Genomic DNA, 5,288 nt, shown 5'->3' with positions numbered 1-5,288 from the left:
GGTAGTTAGTCCTCCCTCGGGGTTGTGAGAGTGGAGAGCGAGCAGAGTGAAGCTGTCGCTAACATCATCCACAACGGTATGTTTTTTTAAAGTGTGTGTATTTGTTGAGGTTTGTTTGTTTATTTATTTACTTTGGGGGGGAGGGGCAGAGAGAGCGCAAATCTTTAAAACACATTTTTTTTTTTAAATGTTGCTTCATTTTTGAAAGACAGAGAGAGACAGAGCACAAGCAGGGGTGGGGCGGAGCGGGGGGGGGTGGGCACACAGAATCTGAAACAGGCTCCAGGCTCTGAGCTGTCAGCACAGGGCCCGGAGCGGGGCTCGAACTCCCGAAACCGCGAGATCATGAGCTGAGCCAAAATCAAGAGCTGGACGCTTAAGCCACCGAGCCACCCAGGTGCCCCTCGTCCACCATAATATTAAAGTCATGGTTTGCTCAACAGCACACAGAGATTAAGGAGGCAAACCATGAAAGACTCTTAAACACTGAGAATAAACTGAGGGTGGATGGGGGGTGGGAGGGAGGGGAGGGTGGGTGAGGGGCATTGAGGAGGGCACCTGTCCGGAGGAGCGCTGGGTGTTGCATGGAAACCAATTTGACAATAAATTATATTGAATAATAATTTAAAAAAGCACACAGATTAATGCCCCACCCAGGGGCTCCTCTGGCCCAGTGGACAATGGGGCTGGTCCCGAGCCTCCAGCTTCCCATGGATTTGTAGGGGGGGGGGGGGGTGTCTGTGCCTCCCTGAGCGTACCCCCCCCCCCCAATCTTTCCCATTTCTCTCCCTTTCATGTTTCATTTCCCTGTCTCACATTCTCCCGATCCGTTCCTGTCTCTCCCTGCTTCTGCCTCTCCCTCAAGCCTGCCTGGGGATCTCCCGCACTAACCCAGCGCCAGCCCTCAGTCCAAGAGGCTCTCCAGAGCCCAGATCCTAATCTCCCCCCCATCTGTCCTCACTGTGGCCTCGGGGCCCCCGTTCCAGGAAGCCTGGGGCTCTCTCTTGCTGCCCAGGAGACCCGAACCGCGTCAGAATCCCTCTCAAACCTAGGAAACCCAGCAGCCCAGCATCCACAGCCTTATACACAGCCACCACTCCCCTCCCCTGACTTTTTTAGATGGGGGAAACTGAAGCCTGTATCATGAGGAGTCTCATCCAGGGCCTCCAACCCCCAGTGGCATGACTGGTCATTCTGGTCCAGCCACCAGGCTCTGTGGCTCTCAGGCTGTCCTCCAGCCTGCGGTCCCCTGGGCCTGCCCCATAAATAGTCGCTGTAAATGGTTCCCCCCCCCCCCCCCCCGGGGGCAGGCTGGACAGCGACACCCTCACCTCCCGCAGCTGGTTTCCCAGTGGCTGTGGCCTGGTGGGTGGCCCAAGTCATGTCACGGTGGCACTGGAGGTGGCCTGGTGCCAGCCAGGAGCTGGGGGGGGGGGGGGGGGGCGGCTAGAAGCAGGGTCTGAGGTGGAACCTCCGCCCAGGAAGTGCCCCCATTGGCCCCGAGCTCCCTGCCTTTCATCGTAATGGTGGGGGGGGGGGGGCGCAGGAAGGGAGTCTCAGGCTGAGGGTCCCTTCTTCAGGAAGCCCCCAGGCCCTTGGGGACCCCCAGCTCTGGGTAACTCCTCCCTGCCTAGACTCTATGGAACTAGGAGTATCTGTGTCGGGCCTAGACCTTCCCAAGCTGGGGCCTTGGACTTCACCTGCACAAGGCAGGAACCTGAAGGTGGCTAGGAATGAATGAACAATCCCACAACCACAAAAACCCCATCTGAAGCCGGGTACTAAATAACACATTCCAGGGTGGGACATTGGATGACGCCGCCCCCTCGCCAGGCAGAGCGCCATCCCAACAACAGGGTCTGGAGCCTGACGTCCTGGGTTCGAAACCCCTCCTCTGCCACTCATCCACCTGCGTGACGGGTTCATCTGTCTGCGCCTCTGTTTCCCCTTCTGTAAAAGATGGTACCCTGGTCTCAGAGCCGCTGAGGGGAGTAAATGAGCCTGTGGGAAGCTGGGTCGGGCCTATCGTCAACCGTAAGAGGTGAGCCTCTTCCCTCTGACAAGATTGAAATTCTAGAGAAAATCAGAGATGGAAGCATGGTGTCTGTACCAGCCCTGGGGAGTCTGGGGAGGCCCCGAATCTCCGTCCCAGACCCTGGCCACCTCTTAACTTCCCTCTTTCCCTTTCAGCCTCTCCTTTTACCTACATCCCTCTGCTCCCAGATCCCCAGTTTACCTCCCTGTGAGATGGGCTCAAACAGGCCCATTCTCTTCTCCATTCTCCCGCAAAACTGCTCCTAAGCCCGACGCTTTCTCCCCAGATTCTGGTCCAACCCCAGCAGAATCTGTCCCTATAACCGGCAAGGCACTGCCTCCCTGGTCTCCGTGCTTCTGCTCTCAGCCCCCATAGAACCTTCCCTCCATGTGGCCAGGGTCAGACTCGTCCTGCCTTTCTCCAGAACCCTCTATGGCTCCCACCTTCCGTGGGGGTAAGAGCCAAAGGCCTTCTCATAGCCCCAGGACCCTGCTGGCCTTGCGGTTCTCACTTCGTTCCAACTGTTGGCAGGGAGGCTAGGGAGAACCCCGGGTCCTGCGGCCTCCATCCAGCTGCACCCCGGGATGCTGCCAAAGGCTCTTGGTCTCCTTTGCGCGAAAGAATTCGAGGACAGACCAGGCATAACGGCTGAGTGGTTCAAGAAGGAACGTGTAATTCAAGCGAGAGTACACTCTTGAGAGGTGAGAGCAGGCAGGCTCAAGGAAGAGCTGCTAGGCCTGGGGTTTGGGTCTCTAGCCTTTATTGACAGTTGTTAACGAGGGGGTGGAATATTTATTTCTCGGGGAGGGGATTTTGGGGGGAGCAGGGCTTTGCACTTTTGTTGTTGTTGTTGTTGTCTTGGGCCTGTCTGGTTTGATCCGGCTTTTTGTGGCTTTGTTTTGGCGGGCTGCCAGGACAGACCTCTGACTTTCCCCATAACTGACCGTGACTCACACTTTGCTGGCCTTCAGACATCCTGTTAAAGCCTAACGAACTGCTTACTCTAACACAACTCTCACTCCACTCAGGCCACATGGGCCTCCGGGAAACTCCTCCACGGCAGGCACTCTCCTGCCCCAGGGCCTTTGCACAGGCCGTGCCTCTGCCCGCGACAGTCTCCCCCAAGACACCCATATGTCTCCGTCACCTCCTTCAGGTCTCAGCTCGGAGGTCCGCCCACATGCCCTTCTTTTTCTCTCGCCATCAGGAGTCTGTGTTTTGTTCACAGCAATGTCAAGCCAATGTGCTTAATCACGTTCTTAATGAGAGCCATTTACCAGGCGCTTACTGTGTGCCAGGGCCTGGGCTAGGGGCTGGGGACAGGGCTGAGGACGATGGGGACATATCCCTTGGTGGGATTTATGGCCTGGGGGCAGGGAGGGAGATGGGTCGAATGAATGGAGTAGGACACTTGGCCAGATGTGGCAGAGTTTTTCAGATGAGCACCTCCTGGAAGGGATGGCATGGAGACCAAAGCCCTGAGCTAGGAATGCATTTGTTTCTTTCTGAGGAGGTGGCGTGGGGAGGTCATGTGGGGAGGGCAGCGAGGTGGGACTCATGGGGCCTTTGGGGCCACAGGGAGGGGGTTGGTCGTCACCTTCAGAGCAGTGGGGCACCCTGGGAGATCTCAAGGCAGGTGATCGGATTTGAGTCATGTCTCCCAAAGGAAAGAGCAGCTGTGTGTGTCTCACCAGTTCACACACGGGGAAACTGAGGCTCAGAGGGGTGAAGTCACTTACCCAGCGTCCCCGACTCCCACGTCTCCAACCAGGAGCCCCGCAGATCCCTCCCCTGCCCCCACCCAGTCGCAGATGGGTAAACCGCAGCAAAAAGGTGCCGTTACTTCCCAAGGTCCCCTGGGAACACAGTCAGCCCTCCTCCACTCCCCTTGCCCCTCCCCATGTCCCCTCACTGGGGGACTTTCTGACAGGGAGGAAACAGCAGCGGCTGGTTTCACAAGTGGGTGCCCAAAGCCTCAGTCCCGGTTTCGATTTGCTCCATTTGCAGATTTGCAAATAGCGTCTGGCTCCAACCGCCTGAGGCCTGGGGAGGTTTGCTGCCCCACCGGCTGCGCTCGGGGGCTGATCAACCTGTCTGCTCAGGGGAGGCAGGGCAACCCTGGGCAGAGGGGAGGTCAGGGGTCTGGGGACCGTGTGGGCAGGGGAGCCAGGGGCCTGGGAGTGCACGGAGCCCTCATCCCCACCGAGCTTTGATCACTCCTTCAATCAACAGTCAACAATGACTTCACGCTTTGCTGAATTAGCACATTTTACTCTCCTGCGGAGCATATATTAAGTGCTTGCTGTTTAAAAGGCTGTGTACCAGGTATTAGTTCATCCCATCACCCCCGACAACGCTATAAGGCAAAGTCTGAGCTTCCTGGGGCTGGAACAGATGACCGTGAACCTGCCACATTTCAAACAACTTGTTCTCACACAGCCCAGGGGGCCGGAGGCCTGGAACCCAAGTGGTGGCGAGGTGGGTTCCTCCTGGGGGCTCAGAGGGAGCGCCCAACCCAGGTCTGTCTCCTGGCTTCCCGTGGGGTTCCTTGGCTTGTGGCTGCATCACCCCCGATGTCTGCCTCTATGTCCACGTGCACGTGGCCTTTGTCTCTGTCTTCTTCTTTGTCCCTTAACCCGAGTCCCCGAAGCTCTTGTCTCCAGATCCAAAGCTCATTATGTTTCCAGTGACCCTTGTTAAAGAACAAAAATTGGACCGAGTAGAAGATCTAACTGCCTTTATCAAGCCAGACACGGGGCGCCTGGGTGGTTCAGTCGATTAAGCGTCCGACTTCGGCTCAGGTTACGATCTCATGGCTCATGGGTTCGAGCCCCGCAGCGGGCTCTGTGCTGACCGCTCAGAGCCTGGAGCCTGCTTCGGATTCTGTGTCTTTCTCTCTCTGCTCCTCCCCCGCTCACACTGTCTCTCTCTGTCTCTCAAAAAATAGATAAATGTTAAAAAAAAATTTTTTTTTTTAATCAGGCCGGGCTCAAATGGGACAGCATCGCACCTAGTGGCAGGAAAAAAATGGAAGGTTTTTACCAGAAGGAGGGTGGGGCTAGAAAGTTATTAGCAAAAGAAAAGAAAGGGTTATTCCAGGCCAAGTCACCTTAAGTGAGAAGGACCAAGGAGTCTTATTAGGTGGGTTCCCTCATCTTCCTTTGGGGGGCATGGACAGGGCCCACAACTGATCCCTCATTGGTGCAGATTGAAAATTCCTGGCTGGGGCGCCTGGGTGGCTCAGTAAGTTGGG

General features: G+C 56.5%; 1 long non-coding RNA gene across 3 annotated transcripts; it reads left to right on the top strand.

Annotated features, from left to right (window-relative positions):
* LOC109247601 (uncharacterized) lies at positions 1-4,572 on the top strand. Of its 3 annotated transcripts, none has more exons than XR_008420392.1 (3): positions 1-76; positions 1,960-2,736; positions 4,349-4,572. It is a non-coding gene; the product is annotated as an uncharacterized LOC109247601 (long non-coding RNA). The 3 variants fall into 3 exon arrangements; XR_008420391.1 differs by having other exon boundaries at positions 1,838-2,736; XR_008420390.1 differs by having other exon boundaries at positions 1,834-2,736.
* Positions 4,573-5,288: the final 716 nt, after the last annotated feature.

The sequence above is a fragment of the Panthera pardus genome, unplaced genomic scaffold (assembly GCF_024362965.1).
Source record: "Panthera pardus isolate Hobbes unplaced genomic scaffold, ASM2436296v1 HiC_scaffold_8, whole genome shotgun sequence".
Classification (NCBI taxonomy): domain Eukaryota; kingdom Metazoa; phylum Chordata; class Mammalia; order Carnivora; family Felidae; genus Panthera; species Panthera pardus.
This window is presented reverse-complemented; position numbering and strand designations above follow the sequence as displayed.